Below are 19157 nucleotides of genomic sequence, written 5' to 3' on the forward strand. Positions count from 1 at the left end.
TGTATTTTGATGTTTATTTATATAATGAAAATTGTGGTTATGAATGAAAAATTAGAGTATTTATTTATTGTTTGTATATGAGTACCATGAGAAATGAATGTTTGAGTAATGGAAATGTTGTTGAAAATCATATTGAGACTTTGTTGATGAAATGGAGTTGGGATTGTTTGGAAATGATTTTGGAAGTGTTTTTCACAAGTTCCGAAGAACTGTTTTCTCCATTTTTAGCCGGTACTCTGCCTTATTTTCTATAAAATTTTCGGAACCTCAAATAAACTATAATTTCAATAAATGACTTAAATGAATTATATTTCACAAGTTATATTCAAAACTATGATAAAAATTAATTAAGAAAAAATAGAGTGTTCCGGTACACCGTGTGACATAACTTACTCGGATATATTGTAGATGGGTAAGGGGTATCACAAGTTCCTGGCCAGGACAGATAGATTTAATCAGAAAAGAGTTTCTGATGAGAAAATATTTTTAATCAAGAACTAAAATTAAAAGAGAACATAATATTCATAGCAAATGGAGTTTACATAAACCATGACTCCAGCTTGAGTTGGGGTTTTATAACAGAGAGATTCCAGTGCATGGTAACATATGATTATAGGTTCATTTAAGGTAAACCTTATTACTAATTGGGTGGCCATCGCATGCTATGCTAGGTGTTAACCATGGTCTATGAGGTGCATAAAATGATTTAGAGAAATCATTTATGGTAAGAAAGAGTTCTGATGATATTAAGAGTTGATATCATGTCTCATTGCCAATTAGTGATGAGCCTAGTAAGTCACACACATACACAAGTTATCACCTAATTAAATATGATTTAATTAATTAATTAAAGAGTTTAATTAATTAATTAAATAGGTTTGGTTTGCAATTAGATTGCAATGTCCCTAGCATGACTTGAATCCAAATCTAGATTAGTGGATGTGTAGTATAAGTAAAATTTATATTTAAAATATTTAAATATGAATTTAATTAATGAGAAATTAATTAATAGAGATTAATTAATTAATTTATATTTGATATAAATTGATTGGAAGAAGAAAAATAATTATTTTGGGTTGAGAACTCAAAATTAAGACACAGGGGCATTTTGGTCATTTCACAGTGTGACACGTGGCACCATGAGATGGTGACACATGGGATTACACATAAGCTTGCCAAATGTTTTTAATCATGTAAGATGATTAATATTAAGATTAAATATAGGTTTGGCACTTGGCATAATGTGATTGGGTCACTTAAACCTAGAGCTAATCAAAGGGTGACATGTGGCAAGGGTTTAATGTGTTAACCTAGCTATATAAGTGTTGTTATGAAAAAAGAAAAGCAACCAGCAGCCACTCCTCCTTTGTCACGCCATTTTGAGGCTCTCCATATATTCTTCTTCATCTCTCATTAATTCAAAGAGATTAGCCATCAATATCTTGAATTAAGAACACTAGAAATTGTTTCTAGTGTCTTGTTTACATCTTTAATCTCTTAAAAGGCAGAACTTGAATTTCTAATTAATAGAAAAAGCTTTAGAAGCTGTTCAAGGGCTGCCATAGGTGTTCTTGGTGTGGACAAGCTAGAGGGACAACATCTAGTGTCTTGAAGACGAATCTCAAAGGCACAGACAAGCTGCAGTGCATCAAGAGGTTAGTGTAATCGTTCTTGATTTAATCTAGGGTTTTAAAATTAATCTGATTAATTTTAAAATCTTAAATGGCAAATACAGATCCAAAAAACATATTAAAAGAGTTTTAATATGTTTTTTATCATTGAAATCAAATAGATAAAAATAAATCTTGCATGATGCATATGACCCTAGGTGAAAATTTTTGAATTCAATGGTATAAACTTGTGTTTTTCACGCTTCCATTCCTTCAATTGGTATCATAGCCACTATATTTGCCATTTAGATTGTTGATTATATAATTAATTGTGTGTTTTGATCATGAGATGATTTATCCATTGCTGGTTGCAATGGAGGTGTGGTGGCATGCTTGAAAAACACCATCAATAGTGCGCATGGTTTGGCTTCCATGGGTGGTGAAAGGTTTGGCTTTTAATTCTACAATTGTTGTATGATCTAATGCCTATTCTTTGACTAATTAAAGTGTTTAATTAGTAGTTTTAATCACACAATTAAATTATGATTCAAATCAAAATTTTAAAAATTGTTTGAATGTGATTCAAATCTGAATTTTAAAAATTGTTTGAATGTGATTCAAATATGAATTTTTAAAGTTGTTTGAATCATATTTAAATCTGATTTTTTAAAGTTGATTAAATAATATTCATATCTGATTTTTTAAAAAAATGTTTGAATGTGATTCAAATATGAATTTTCAAGGTTGTTTGAATGTTATTCAAATATGAATTTTTAAATTTGTTTGGATGAGATTCAAATCTGAATTTTTAAATTTATTTGAATCATAATCAAATCTGGATTTTTAAGTTGAATATGAGATATTCAATTTAATTTAAGTATGTATATTTTATTTAATTGTTAAATAGTGATATGCATGATGGATGATCATGGACTATAAAAGACTAATGTGATTGGATTTATTTCTTTTATGTTTCTTTGGGATTGTAAATTAATCAATTTATTTTAATTTATTTTGGACATGTATTATTAAGTTTGTAATAATTTTGGGTTGTAATTTCATTTATTTAAGTTCTTGTAAATTCGCCTTGGTAAGCCAAGGATTACTATGTAATTGGATTGCAAGAAGTTCGAGGAGGTCAAGAGCATTGGTGGGACCAGTGGGAGGAATTCAAGATCAAGTGTTGATTATGTACTCCTTCAGCAACTCTTGTAAAATGAATGAATGAAATGCACCTAGGAATGCCCTGATTCAATTCTTGGTGGCTCAGAATTGAATCCCTTAGAAAGTCCATGATCATACCATATTTACTGCTTATCTATGAATGCATGAGATGTATGGGAATGTATGCAATTATATGATATATGCATGCTAAATGGATAATGTGCAAAGTGAGACCTTAATAGTAATTAGGATAACTATAAAATCTTCCAAACAAATGATTAAGTTGGAAATGCTATAATTAAAGTAATTATAACTTAGGCCCTCCATTGGGGTAATTATTTTAAGAAATTTTAAATAGTTGCATAAGATGCAATTAATTTAAGAGATTTTCTTAAGAATAATTGTTAAACATGAGATGTTGTAAATTATTTGGTGGCCAATAATGGATAATGGCCAATAATGGTTTGGTGGCCAATATTGAATGTACCTGAGGACATTAAAATTATTTGCATAATTACTGGCTCAATGGGATCAACTTAACTAATGCTTGAGTCAATAATGGATGTACCTGAGATTTTGAGCATTAGGGGCTAGGTAAAGGATTGAACCTCACATGAGATGTGATGGGCAAGGAGTTGCTCACTTATAGTTTATTGTAATTCCAATAACGGATGTACCTGAGGATGATCAATAGAATTATAAGAATTCAATCACCCACTAGAAATCTATCCAACTAGGATTTCCGTTTTCTACTTTGGAAGTGTAGGATTCGCTAAGTTAGTGGGAGGACTAATTTGATTAAAAGACCATAATCATTTTGGTTAATTACTTGATACATTTACTAATTAATCTGGTTATTTTTTGCAATTAATTTTCTGATAATAATGAGCACAGAACAACCACCACCATCCAATATCCTTGCAAGCATACTTGATCACAATAGGTTGACAGGACCTAATCTCTCTGATTGGCTAAGAAATTTGAAACTTGTCCTAAACCTTAAACATATAGGATATGTTCTAGATTCAAATGTTCCTGGTCCCTTACCTCTAGAGGTCACTCAAGAGGAACATGAAACTTTCGATAAGTGGAAGGAGCATGATATGAGAGCTAAGTGTTACATGCTTGTTTCAATGAGTAATGAGTTACAGAAGCAGCATGAGAACATGCAGAGTGCGAGTGATATCCTCCTTCACCTATAAGAGTTGTATGGTAAGCACAGTAGGAATGCTAGGTATGAGATATCTAGGCAGCTATTCCGCATGAAGATGTCTGAGGGACAGAATGTTAGGGATCATGTCCACAAGATGATTCGGCTGATTAATCAGTTGGAACATCTTGACTTCAACATGGATTTGCAACTAAAGATGGATTTGATCCTTCATTCAGATCATTTGGGAATTTTGTGACAAATTTCCATATGACTAAATAGGAATGCACCTTAGCTGGTTTACTCGACATGCTCGTTATTGTCCAAAAGAATATGCCGGGTAATAAAGGAAAAAAGGTAGCTTTGATTGCATCTTCTTCTACTGGAAAGTCCAACAAGAAGAAGGGCAATAAGAAAAAGAAACCTCAGATTCTTGGTCCTTCCAAGAAGATAGCCAAACAGAAAAACAAATATCAAAGTTGACAAAGGTAAAGGAAAGTGTTTCCATTACCAATAGGAAAGTGTTTCCACTGCCAACAGGAAAGTGTTTCCATTGTCCAGAGTATAGCAATCTAAAAGAATATAATGCCATGATGAAAATCAACTCAAAATTCAAAACATATTTGACACTTAAGATTAGGTCATGTTGCAGAAGATAGGATTGCAAAATTGGAGAAAATGGGGATTTGATCCTCATTGGGCTTTGAGCCTACTCCAACTTGTGAATCTTGCCTTTAGGACAAAATGACTAGATCACCCTTTGTTAGACAAGGACTAAGGGCTGAAAATATTTTGGAGCTAATACATAGTGATGTATGTGATCCATTTAAGGAAATGGTTAAAGGCGATTTTCATTACTTTATTACCTTTACTGATGATAAATCAAGGTTTGGGTATTTGTATTTGATGAAATACAAACATGAATCCTTTGAAAAGTTCAAAGAATTTAAATCTGAAGTAGAAAATCAAACAGGAAAGAGTATTAAAGCTCTTCATTCAGATCGTGGAGGAGAATATTTGAGTACTGAATTTGATGAATACTTGAGAGAGCATGGCATTGTTTCCAACTGACTCCTCCAGGAACACCATAGTTGAATGGTATATTTGAAAGGAAAAATCGTACCCTATTGGATATGGTACGTAGTATGATGAGCTATACTGATATGCCAATCTCCTTTTGGGGATTTGCATTAGAATCAGCTTTGTATATTCTGAATAGGATTCCATTAAAATCAGTTTCTTCCACACCTTATGAGATATGGCATGGAAGAAAATCGAGTCTTAAGCATGTTAAGATTTGGGGTTGTCCAGCTTATATCAAAAAGCTAAACACTGATAATTTGGAAATCAGATCAGAAAAGGGTCGATTTGTTGGATATCCAAAAGATAGTTTTGGATATTATTTTTATTTGCCTACATCACAAAAGGTTGTGGTGAGTAGAGATGCCACATTTCTTGAACAACAGTTTATTCAAGAAGGAGGCAAAGGAAGGCAAATAGAGTTAGAATTGGAGAATTCTGACCAACCAACAGATCAGATGGATATAGGTCCATCTAGTCAACCTATACCCGTTGATGAAACATCTACAGCTGTTCCTCATAGAACAACCAGGGTATCTCACCCACTAGTGAGATATGATTTCCTTCATGAAGAAGAACAAGAGTTGTCTACTCATGAAGAAGTAGATCATGAAGATGATCCACTTACCTATGAAGAAGCTATATCAGATATAGACTCTTCAAAATGGATTGATGCTATGAAATCCGAGATTAATTCCATGTATAAGAATCAAGTTTGGGATCTTGTTGACCCACCTAAAGGTATTGTACCTATAGGAAACAAATGGGTTTTCAAGAAGAAAATTGGTTCTGATGGAAAGGTAGAGACCTATAAGGTAAGGCTAGTAGCGAAAGGGTCTCGCCAAAGGCAAGGAGTCGACTATGAGGAGACTTTCTCGCCTGTTGCCACACGTAAATCAATTAGGATTTTATTAGCAATAGCTGCATACTATGATTATGAGATTTGGCAGATGGATGTCAAAACAGCTTTTCTCAATGGATACATTGAAGAAAACATTTTCATGGAACAACCTAGGGGTTTTGAATCCCAAGATGGTTCCAATGTATGCAAGCTAAAGCGATCCATTTATGAGTTGAAACAAGCTTCGAGGAGTTGGAACATCCGTTTTGATGAAGCCATTAAATCCTTTGGTTTTATTAAAAATGAGAATGAGCCATGTGTATATAAGAAGGTTAGTGACAGAGCTATCACTGTCCTTGTCTTATATGTGGATGACATATTGTTGATGGGTAATGACACAGGTATGTTGACAACTGTAAAGGTATGGTTGTCAAATACATTCTCCATGAAAGACTTAGGGGAGGCAACCCATGTTATTGGGATTCGCATCTATAGAGATAGAGCAAAAAGAATAATTGGTTTATCCCAAATTCTATACTTGGAAAAGGTGTTAAAGAGATTTAACATGCTTGATTCCAAGAGAGGATTGTTACCAGTGAGACATGGTATCAATCTTTCTAAAGAGATGTCTCCAAAGACACCTGAAGAAAGAGATAAGATGGCCAGGATTCTATATGCTTCAGCAATTGAAAGTTTAATGTATGCAATATTGTGTACTAGGTCGGATATCGCATATGCTGTTAGTTTGACTAGCAGGTATCAATTTAATCCAGGTTTGGAACACTGGATAGCTGTCAAGAGTATCCTTAAGTACTTGAGAAGAACTAAGGATTTATTCTTGATCTATGGAGGTGGAGACTTGCAATTGGATGGTTATACTGATTCTGATTTCCAATCAGATATCGATGATAGAAAGTCTACCTCTGGATATGTGTTCATTTGTAATGGAGGTGCAGTCAGTTGGAAGAGTTCCAAACAGAGCACGACTGTAGATTCCACTACCGAGGATGAGTATATTGCTGCATCAGATGCTGCAAAGGAAGTTGTTTGGATAAAAAAGTTCGTGACAGAACTTACAGTAGTTCATTCCATTGAGTCAGCAGTTCCACTACACTGTGACAATAATGAAGCAGTCATACAGGCTAAGGAACTAAGGTCTCACCAAAAATCCAAACACATAGAAAGGCACTACCACATTATCAGAGATATAGTTGGGCAAGGCAATATAGCCATGCAGAAAAAATAACATCAGCTGAAAAATCCAGCTGATCCATTCACTAAGCCTTTGTCACAAGCTCAGTTAGACCGACATCTTGAGAAGATGGGTCTAAGGTATTGTAATGAATGGCTCTAGTGCTAGTGGGAGATTGTTAGTAGTATGCCATAGGGCATATCTTTTAGTATGTATCTTGTACATGTTTTTATTAATAAAAGGCATTTCCACTTTTCCATTTACATAAGATATTTTTGTGTAATAGAAAAGGTCCATTGATATTTTGTTAGAAATTCTATTCTTAAGTTGTTAAGAATATGAGTGATAGTATTTCTAGTACAAAGTATCATAAATAGGTTCACAATCTAGGATATTTCATAATAAGGACATGACTTATCCAGAAAGATTGTATTCATGTTTGTTTCCAAGTTATTTATATGAGATATAAATAGGATGGAATGGTGAGTCTCATGCCATATAACAAATATGATAGGCACTTATAAATGATAAGTAGGCCGAACCAGTGACACTTATGACAAGCACATGGAGTTTACTCTTGTCAATGTTTTGTCATAAATCATATCAGTACATATAATCTTTAGACCTAAGATAGCACAGTTATCTTGTATATAGGTAGTTTGAGATTGACATTGCTTTCATACTTGTACTATGTATGGGTATATGGGCATGTGTGGGCTCCTACTAGTTATATATGGAGGTAGGTATTGATCAAGATGGAATCTGTTCCTCTAAGTAAATAGAGATAAAATCCTATGTTCATTTAATTGTTCTTGATGTTTCAAGTTCCTAGCCAGGACAAATAGATTTAATCAGAAAAGAGTTTCTGATGAGAAAATCTTTTTAATCAAGAACTGGAATTAAAAGAGAACATAATATTCATAGCAAACGGAGTTTGACATAAACCATGGAACCTGAATAAGAACAGCTTATTCTTGCATGTAAATAATGATTTGAATGATGATTTAAATGTTTGATTGTATTGTACTTGAATTCCATGTGTAAGGTATGATTTGGAATCTTAAAAAGTGTCTCTCGGTGTGCAAATAGCATGGCTAAAAAGCCATATAGTCAATCTGGCGATAAGCCAATAATAAATACACAATATGTATAGCAGTAGGCTATTAAAATCACAGTACGGCATAATAAGCTGTAAAACACAGTATGGCATGAAGCCATTTACAGAACAACTATCAAAATCCTATTGGCATGCCAACTTATCCAAACTAGTCAACTAGGCAAACTAGGGCATATTATAAATTAATTGTTTAATTCTTTAATTTTTAGAGTTTACTAACTATTATGTAATTCATAAGTCAATGCATATGTTGACTGTCACACCCTACCCCTCTGTAAGGCATAACATGATCCCGTAGTATACCTAATGAATTACCAACTCCGTCTACTGATAATCCATTAAATACACTACAAGGGATTTTAAAAACTTTTCTTACTTCTTTTACAGTGGTGAGCACTATTTACAGGTGTGAAAGACTTTGGTGAACTGAAGTGAAACAACTAACTCATTTGATTTATTTGGAATATTCAGAAAATTTTGGCAAAGTGCCATTTGTATTTTGGACAAAACAGTTCTTCAGAAAACCTGTAAAAAGCACTTCAATATATTTTCAAATCTCAACTCCAACATTTTTATCAACACAACACATTTCTCAAGTCAAATCCACAGTGATTTTCAAAGACTAAGATACAAAAATATAACACAATTTTTACAAGCCAAATAACTCATAATTATTTTACAACTTTACTGTACAACTTAAATTTACAACTGCTCAAAACCAAGAACAAAATATACATACAGTGAATATACATTATAGTACAAAATGCAAAATATTGGTATACTCATTATACTGTAATCCTCATTTGGATGTATATGCAATCTAGTCCACGCTCTGTCTATCTCTCTACTCGCGATAAGAATAAAGCTATCGCTGAGACAATGTCTCAGTGGTGCACAACATTAACCAAATACAATTTTAAATCACAATTCATAAATCATATCAATAGTGGATACTTAAACCATAGTTAAATTCAAGACAATGAATGTCATAAGGAATTTAAACTCCAATTCACAAATTATCAAAATTCATAATAACACAATTTAGTCAAATAGTTTAAGAATACCATATTGCCAATTCATACACAATTTGATCAAATAACTGAATAATACCATTTTGCAAATCAATAACACAACTCGATCAAATAACTGAATAATATCGTTTTGCAAATCATTAACATAATTCGATCAAATAACTGAACAATACAATGTTGCCAATCAATAACACAATTTAGGTCATGACACAAATTTTTTTCATATATGCCGTGTTGTACACCACGACAAGACATACTCACCCCAATAATCGAAATCAATGAGGGAGGAAGCTAGCTATCTAATGAGAACTCATCCATACTCACCTCAGACTGGGAAGTCAAAGAGGGAGGAACATAATCATACTCACCCCAGACTGATAAGTCAAAAAGGGAGGAATCATCACACTCACCCCATTAATTGAGGAGGAAATAGTATCAGTGTCATGCCAATTGTGAGTCAAAGAAATTCCAAACATTTTATTCAAATGATCCGTAAGAATCCAATAAATTTCCAAAGTTATAATCTCATTCACAAATGGTAACACAATTCGTAATTCATTTCAATTTCCACAAAAACCATTTACAGTGCTCTTCAATCAATAAGTATCCATCAAATACCATTCAAACAGTTTCTCACAGTTTCAAATCATTTACAATACTTTTCAAGCAATAAATATCCATTCAAGTACATTTCCACAATTTAAAACAATAATATACAAGTAGCCATAATTTATTTCAATTGAAAATAATTCAAAAGAAATAGTTGTTGTGCACAAACACAATTTAAAACAATAATATACAAATAGTCAATATTTATTTCAATTGAAAATTTCAAAAGAAATAGCCGTTGTGCACAAACCTCTGATATTTGTCTCCTGGTCCTGACTCAGTATTTCTTTCCCTTTTGCTGAGTCCTTGTTAACTGAGAAACACAATTTGAAGTGTTTCAGTACCAAATTAAACTGTCTCTATCGATGGTGTTTGGTAAATAATGCACTGAACTCAATTGTTCTCTTAATCACCTAATATACCGACCCTCGTTGCTTTTTAGGTAAATTAGGTTTTAATGTCGTTAATATGTCACATTCGATAGGGTTTTAGGTTTGGTACGTTTTACCAAAGTCATTTCCTTGTTTAGTGCATTTTAATGCAAATTGCTGGATTCCGGGACACTGGTTTAACCTAGCCGGACGATCTAGTTCCCTCGATTTTCGAGTCTCGGTCGAAACTACAAACTTGTAGATCTATGTCTTATGGACCGCGGTGCAAAATTTTAGGTTAATCCGGGTTAAGTAGACCAAGTTATGGTCATTATACTACTGCTGGTCAAATGGTACCATTTTAGGTCAATTTTAGGTCAATTTGGTCAACTCTGGTTCGGCCAGTTTCTGGACCCGAACTTGTGCAAGTTGTTTGACTTGCTTATGGTCATTTCTGGGCTTTGGTGTCTTCATAAGACTTGTAGGTATGGGTCTTAACTATTCTTGGTCAAAATTTCAGGTCAATTGGACCTGGTTTGAGTGAGTTATGGCCTAAACACTCACTGCTGCCCAATTGGTCATTTTTCAGGTCCTAATTGCACCTAATCCGAATTGGTCATTTTCTTAGGTCACCTTGCAAGCAGAATTTTGGTATGTTTTCTCAATGAAAGTTGGCACATTTTGTGCCTAGTTTCACCTCCAATTGGTCTCATACCAATTGAGGTTACACATTTAAAGTTATAGGTCTATTTGCACACTGCCCTCTATATGTCTTTCAAACCCCAATTCAAACACACATTTAACTTGCTCTACTTTAAATCCCCATACCTAATTCTGATTTTATACCATTCCATATTCATTTATCACTTCTTACTATGGTCAATTTGGACAGAATACAAACATTCTCAATACATCAAATACAACCCTAAACCACAAAGTCCAAATTTAGCAATATATGTACATAAATACGCTTAATCATTACATATAATCTCCACTACTAATTTACATATACATTCATCAATTATTCTATGTCAACATTCTGCCAACACTTCCATCAATACATACAATTATTCAAGGGTTCCCAAGCTGCCGAAATCTTCTTCAACACCACATTGCCCTACAATCCATCAATTCTCATCCAAGTGCCAAAATCACCATATATATGTGAAACAATTCATTAGGATATTAATTTACCATGATCAACATTATTTCTCATCAATTATATGCATAATAAATCATCAAATGTGTGACCCCATGGCTTTCCAAAAATGGCTATCTCAATAACTATTTAAACTTCAAAATTTCCTTCACAAAACTAACACCCATAACATAAACATAAAGTTTAACAAGGAAATTCTCAAAAATGTAAACTTACCTTTGTTTGTAACTTGCTAAACCTTCACCAAACTTCTCAAATTTGGTATCAATATCTTCCTTGTGATGTGTAGACCATTTTTTATGAAGGAACTTAAAGGATTGGAGTTGAAAATGGGGAGATTAAGTGAGCTCATGCAAAACGTCAATGGTGGATTCTTTCATCTTCATTCACGGCATGGTTGAGCTAAGTGAGGAAGATGAGGTTTGAGTGGGAGAAATCTGCCCACTTATGAGTATATTTAATCCATTTAATGTTCTTAGTGGTCCACTAAAAAAAATTATATCATATAATAAGCCAAATGTGCATTTATTCCACATTAACCCATGATTTTAGCTATTTGTATTAGGTACCACTAAACTAATTTTTCATTTCATTTTCTAAGTGTAATATTATTTATTTTTAATGGACAATTAGGTCAAAAGACAATTCGGGGTGTCAAATGACCATAATGCCCCTGTTCGGGTTATGTTCCCGATTTTTCAGATACTGGTTTTGTCTGTTTTTCGATTTCTCACTTTTCTTTGTACTATTTATTTAATTTTTCTTTGATATTTCTAATGATATTTATTCTTCAACAAGGGTCTATTTAAGTCCTAAAAATATTTTCCAGGGTTCCCCGCAGTCCAGGGCCAGTCAACGGTCCACGCCGTGACTTCCCGGTGCGGTCACCCATCGCTAGGTTTCTCGGCTCGCTTAACTTGATCACATTTCTTTGCTATTATTTTTCCTTTATTTTTCTTGTATTTTCTTTTCTTGTATTTCATTATTTTATGTCTCCTCACTCACATTGAAGTGTGGTTCTAGGCATCCTAGCTATCCGGACAACACTGGTCATCGGAACAGCAGAACGCACTACCGAACTTAGGGGTGTTACATTGACCTTTTTAGGTACTATGGATAAGTTGATTCTAGCATCAACATGTCACAAATTGTCATTCAGTATGCTGCCAATATAGTGCAATTTACCATTTTTACAAGTTGGCATTCAATGCCAAATTACTTTAACCATCATTGTATGTAAATGTCCAATTCTCAATTTTAGTGTGCTAGATTGGTCTAGCTTAAAGTTCTATTTCTCTTGGTTTTTAGCTTCTAGTCAAAGAAGCAAAATTGTAGCTCTATGTCTTATTGAACTCTTGGCAAAATTTCAAGTCATTCTGAGTTGTATAGACCAAGATATGGTCAATTTACTAAAGCTGGACATATTGCACCTTTAGTGTAAAATTTGGTCAATTTTAGGTCACTTTTAGTTCTGGCAGTTTTGGTACCCGAACTTGTGCAAGCTATTTGACTTAGTTCTGGCCATTTTTGGGCTTTGGTATCTTCATAAGAATTGTAGCTCTATGTCTAAGCTATCCATATTAAAAATTTCAGGTCAATTGGACCTGTTTTGTGAGAGTTATGATCATCCTAATGATTACTGTTCATATGGTAAAAAATCTGGGTTTGCAAGGTTGCCATTCCGGATTTGGTCATTTTTAAGGTAAGTTTCTAGGCAGAATTTTGGCAATATTTCTACATGAAAGTTGGCCTATTTGGTGTCTAGTTTCACCCTCCATTGGCCTCATACCAATTGGGTTCGCAGTTTTTCACTTTTGACCTAATTTAAGTGCTGCCAACACACACAACCTGCATTTGAAAATTACACTTCCAATTTTGGATAATCCTCCTCCTCCCAATACTTCAACATTTAATCATGGCACTTCTCTATATATTCTACACAATTCTAGTAAGCATTTTGGGTAGAACACTCAAGTGCTCAATGCACACAATACACCATTCAAGTTCAACATTTACTTCAACCCAAATTCAATGTACATCAACACTTATATTACACATACACTTCCATGGCAATTACACAAACTGCTCACCATTCAACACCATCATATTTCATTAATAAATTTCATAAACTCACACACAAATTCATGATATTTAAGGCTGCCCAACATGGCAGTTTACTAAAGCATCAAAGTCCCACTTTTAAACCCTTAATTCAAGCACTAACATACACATACTTGGATATTAACTTACTACAACTTCCATTTGAGTTAATCAACCTTAACTCCCATCCATTAGAGGTAAGAAAAACTCAACCACAAAAAACTTTCATGGCTGCTGAAAATGGACAAGTTTATATCTCAATATTTTCTTCCTTTCTCTTCACCAAATTATTCACCTCAACCTAAACACAAGGTTTACTAAAGCAAGGGAGAGGATTTGGACACTTACCTCTTGAGAGCTTCCCTTAAACTTCACCAAATCTCTTCCTTTTTGTTCCCAATATCTTCCCCAAGGTGAGTAGGCAAGCTTTAATGAAGGATCCAAGAGGAAATGATGGCTTGATCATGCACCAATGGAGCTTTGCATGTGGGGCGGCAATGGTGCTTTCATGGAGGTTCCATTCGGCTGGTTGTTTGGGAGGAAGAAGATGGACTGAATTTCTATCCAAAATGACTTCAATAGGTGTCCCAAAGCTTAAGTTAGTGGAGCACTATCTTGAATTAATAATTCATTAATCTTAATTTCCTTAATTTGCTCATTTGCCACTAATCTTTTACTATTTACATAATGTATCTCATTTTAATTTTTCATGACATTTTCAAAGTGTAATATCATTTATTTTTAATGGACATTGAGGTCAAAAGGTAACTCTAGGTGTCAAATGACCAAAATGCCCCGCTTCGGGTTGTATTCCCAATTTTTCGGTAACACCGATTTTTGTCTATTTCTCGATTTTTCGTTTTTCATTATACTAATTTATTAATTTTTTTTTGATATTTCTAGTGTCAATTACATTTCAATAAACCTTTAATTATGTCTCAAAATTTAATTCCAAGGATTCCCCGCAGTCCTGGGGTCGGCAATTGCCATCGCCGTAACTTCCCGGTGCGGTTACCCATCGCTACGGTGCCGGCTCATTTAACTTAGTTTTATTTCCTCTCTTTTATTTTTCTTTAATTTTTCTTGTATTTTCTTTTTATTTATTTCATCATTATATGTCTGTTCACTATCACCGAAGTGTTCCAGACATCATAACTTGCCCGGACTGATATTAGGTCACCGGAGTAGCAGAACGTACAGAACACGTACAAGGAAGATGTTACAGCTAATATTTGCATTTATTTCATTCATATAGATAGGGACATTTTAGCATGAATAATATATATATATATATATATATATATATATAAAGAGCCAGAAAGTTGCACAGCCCGTGTATCTAGTTTTACACGACCCGTGTAAAATCCTGGAATCCCAAAAACACACTTGCATAAGCTCCAGAAACTTACACAGGTTTGATCACGTGTAATGTTACACGCTCCGTGCATCATATAGGGAGAAAAAAATTCTAAGTTTAAGGGAGACAGAAAGTTACATGAGTCCCCAAATAACTTTACACGGGCCGTGTAACCTGTCTTATAAAGCAACTTTTAGACAGAAAGTTACACGGGTCCTCGCAATGTGACCCATGTAGTGAAACATGACCTGTGTATCGAATCGCAGACTCAATACCCAGGGGTGTGAAAACTTGTGAAATGAAAAGATAAAGTGTCTCTTTAAATGCTCCTCCCACCATTAAACTCCCATCCATTCAAGAACTCTTCCTCTCCACAACTCTTCCTCTTCAAATACCTCTCAAGTCTCCACCCCATTCACAAACCCTAGCTTTTTTCCGTCTCTAAACATCCATGGAACCTGCTAAACGTCCAGCAAGAAGAATTGGATCTTCCTCAAGACAAGGAAGAGATTCTTTATCCTCACCACCCCAGCCATCACTACAACACTCAAGAACAAGGCAACCACAGCAAGCCCCACCTCATGTACCCCAAGTAGCACCCCAACCCCAAGTAGCATCCCAACCTCAACCACAACCCCCACAGCCAGCATAACCAGAATTCTCTATTGCTTGCCCATTTCATGATTCCACCCACAGAGATTTATGTGCACGACTTCAAAATAGGAGAATTATCTGAATAAAATATATGGACTTCAGGTTGCTGGAATGACCACAGAGATTTTGGCGGAATGTCCTCTGTATTTTGAATAAAACAGTTATTCAAAAACCTATAAAAAGCACTTCAAATATATTTCTCAATCTCAAACTCCAAAATTTAATCAACACAACATATTTATCAACTCAAATCCATAATAACTTTTCAATATTTCCAAAGGATGAGATAAAAGAAATATAGTACAAATTTTACAAGTCAAAATAGCTCATAATTATTTTACAACTTCAATGTACAATTTTAATTTACAACTGCTCAAAACCAAGAACAATATACACATACAGTGAACATACATTACAGTACAAAATGCAAAATGTGGTATACTCAATATACCCAATGATCTCTCGTTGAATGCACTAGCAGCCTAATCTGCTGCCCTGTCCATCTGTCTATCTGCGATAGCAATGAAAAGCTATCGCTGAGACAATGTCTAAGTGGTGCACAACATTAACCAAATACAACTTTAAATCACAAATCATAAGTCATATAAATAGTGGATACTTAAACCATAGTTAAATTCAAGACAATGAATGTCATAAAGAATTTGAACTCTATTTCACAAATTATCAAAGCTCATAATAACACAATTTAGTCAAATGGTTTAAGAACACAATGTTGCCAATTCATACACAACTTAAGCCATGACACAAATTTCCGATCAATGCCGCGTTGTACACCACGCCAAAGCAACCTACAACCCCACTAATCGAAATCAATGAGGGAGGTGGCTAGCTAGCTAATGAGTTCTCATCCGATCTACAACCTCAACTAGTAAACTAGAGAGGGAGAAAAATAAATGATCTCAACCCCATAAATGGAGGAGGAATAATGTGATACTATCATGCTAAGTGTGAACACAAAATCAATTCCAAACATTTTATTCAAATGATTCGTGAGAAAACCAATAAATTTCCAAAGTCATAATTTCATTCACAAGATGGCAACACAATTCATAATTAACTTTAAATTTTCACAAATCACACTAAATCAATTTTTCCATAGTTTCAAACCATTTACAATGCTTTTCAAGTAATAAGTATCCATTCAAACATATTTCCATAATTGAAAACAATAATATACAAATAGTCATAATTTATTTCAATTGAAAAATTCAAAAGAAATAACTGTTGTGCACAAACCTATGATAACTATCTCGTAGCCTTGACTCAGTGTTTCCTTCCCTTTCCCTGAGTCTTTGCTAACTGAGAAACACAATTTAAAGTGTTTCATTACTCATTTTGAACTGTCTCTGACGATAATGCTTGATAATTAATTCACTGAATTCTATTATTTGCTTAGTCAACCTAATATGTCGACCCTCGATGCATTCTAGGTAAATTAGGTTTTAATGTTACTAATATGTCACATTTGTAGCCTTTTAGGGTTGGTACATGTTACCCAATTCATTTCCATGTATATTGTGTTTTATTGCAATTTATTAGATTCCGGGATACTAGTTTGACCTAGCCGGACGACCTAGTTCCCTCAGTTTTCGGGTTTCAGTCAAAACTACAAACTTGTAGATCTATGTCTTATTGTATGCGGGGCAAAATTTCAGGTCATTCTGAGTTATGTAGACCAAGTTATGGTCATTTTACTATTGCTGGTCAAAATGCATAAAAATTGGTCACTTTAGGTCATTTTAGGTCACTTTAGGTTCGGCCAGTTTTTGGACCCGAACTTGTGCAAGCTATTTGACTTACTTATGGTCATTTCTGGGCTTTGGTGTCTTCATAAGACTTGTATATATAGGTCTTAACTATTCATGGTCAAATTTTCAGGTCAATTGGACCTGTTTTGAGTGAGTTATGGCCAAAATACTAACTGCTGCCCAAATGGTCAATTTTCAGGCCTTAATTGCACTAATCCGGGTTTGGTCACTTTTCAAGTTACCTTACAAGCAGAATTTTGGTAAGCTTCCTTCATGAAAGTTGGCACATTTTGTGCCTAGTTTCACCTCCAATTGGTTTCATACCAATTGGAGCCACACACTTAAGGTTCTAAGCCAAAACACACACTGCCCTACTGCACATTGTCCATCACTCATCAAATGATACATTTAACACTTACCAAATGACATATTCATGCCAATTATGGTTTGTACCATAACCTAAACACGTTTCACAACATATTGTTGGTCATTTTGGCAGCTTACAATCACACTCAAAATGCACCATTTAGTACAGAATTTTTCAAGCTCAAATTACAAAATTCAATCACCTAACCTAGCTCCTTTACATGTCCAACCTCACACCATCATACATATACCCAAGCTGCCATAACAACTACTACAATTCAACATTAATATTCCATAAACCAAACATGAAGTAACATTTTTATAGTTCACCAAATCAAGCTGCCGGTTCATACATCACACTCCATTAATTTCCAAGCTTCCAAATTCAAGTACACATTTACATATACTTAATATACATCACCCAATTAAATTCCTACACACATAAACACTTAATCAACCCTTTAATCTACCATTTAAAAGCAAGAATAAAATGTCCTCAATGAGTTTCCATGGCTGCCAAAAATACACATCTCCCTTAGAACATCAAACTCCAAAATTCTTTCCACAATTCAAGTACCCATAACATCCTCACAAGCTTTAATGAAGCAAAAATGGAAAACAAGCACTTAACTATCTTTGAAGCTTATTAAATCTTCTTCAAATCTCTCCCCTTTTGCTATCAAATGGCTGCCCAAGTTGTATAGACCAACTTTGATGAAGACTCTTGCAAGAAATTGTTGTTTGATCATGGGAGCATGGAGCATGCAAATGGGGCGGCCATGGATGAACTTTGGGAGAGATTTTGATTCGGCCAAATGAAGTTTAATTGAAGAAGAAGATGAATGCAGAGAGTTAGTGGAAGGAATCTGGTTTTTAATACTTAATATAATGCTTAGTGGTCCACTAACATAATTAAAACATTAAGTTAATGTTAAACTTTTAATTATTCAACATTATACCCTATAATTTTTCTTATTTATACAACACATAAAATTTCATTTTTCATGGCATTTTCAAACTTTAATATCATTTATTTTTAATGGACATTTAGGTCAAAAGACAACTCGGAGTGTCAAATGACCACAATGCCCCTGTTCGGGTTGCATTCCCGATTTTTCGGTAACACTGAGTTTTGTCGTTTTCTCGATTTTTCACTTTTCTTTGTAGTAATTAATTAATTAATTTTTCTTTGATATTTCTAATGGTACTTATGCTTCAATAGATGTCTATTTGAGTCTTAAAAATATTTTCTAGGGTTCCCCGCGGTCCAGGGCTAGTCAAAGGTCCACGCCGTGACTTCCCGGTGCGTTCACCCATCGCTAGGGTTCTCGGCTCGCTTAACTTGGTTACATTTCTTTGCTATTATTTTTCCTTTATTTTTCTTATATTTTCTTTTCTTTTATTTCATTATTTTATGTCTCCTCACTCATATCGAAGTGTAGTTCTAGGCATCCTAGCTGTCCGGACAACACTGGTCACCGGAATAGTAGAACGCACTACCGAACTTAGGGGTATTACAATTCTCCCCCCTTTAAAATAAATTTTGTCTCAAAATTTTACCTGGCATTATTTTCTGAACAGCTATGG

The sequence above is a fragment of the Hevea brasiliensis genome, chromosome 11 (genome assembly GCF_030052815.1).
Source record: "Hevea brasiliensis isolate MT/VB/25A 57/8 chromosome 11, ASM3005281v1, whole genome shotgun sequence".
Classification (NCBI taxonomy): Eukaryota; Viridiplantae; Streptophyta; class Magnoliopsida; order Malpighiales; family Euphorbiaceae; genus Hevea; species Hevea brasiliensis.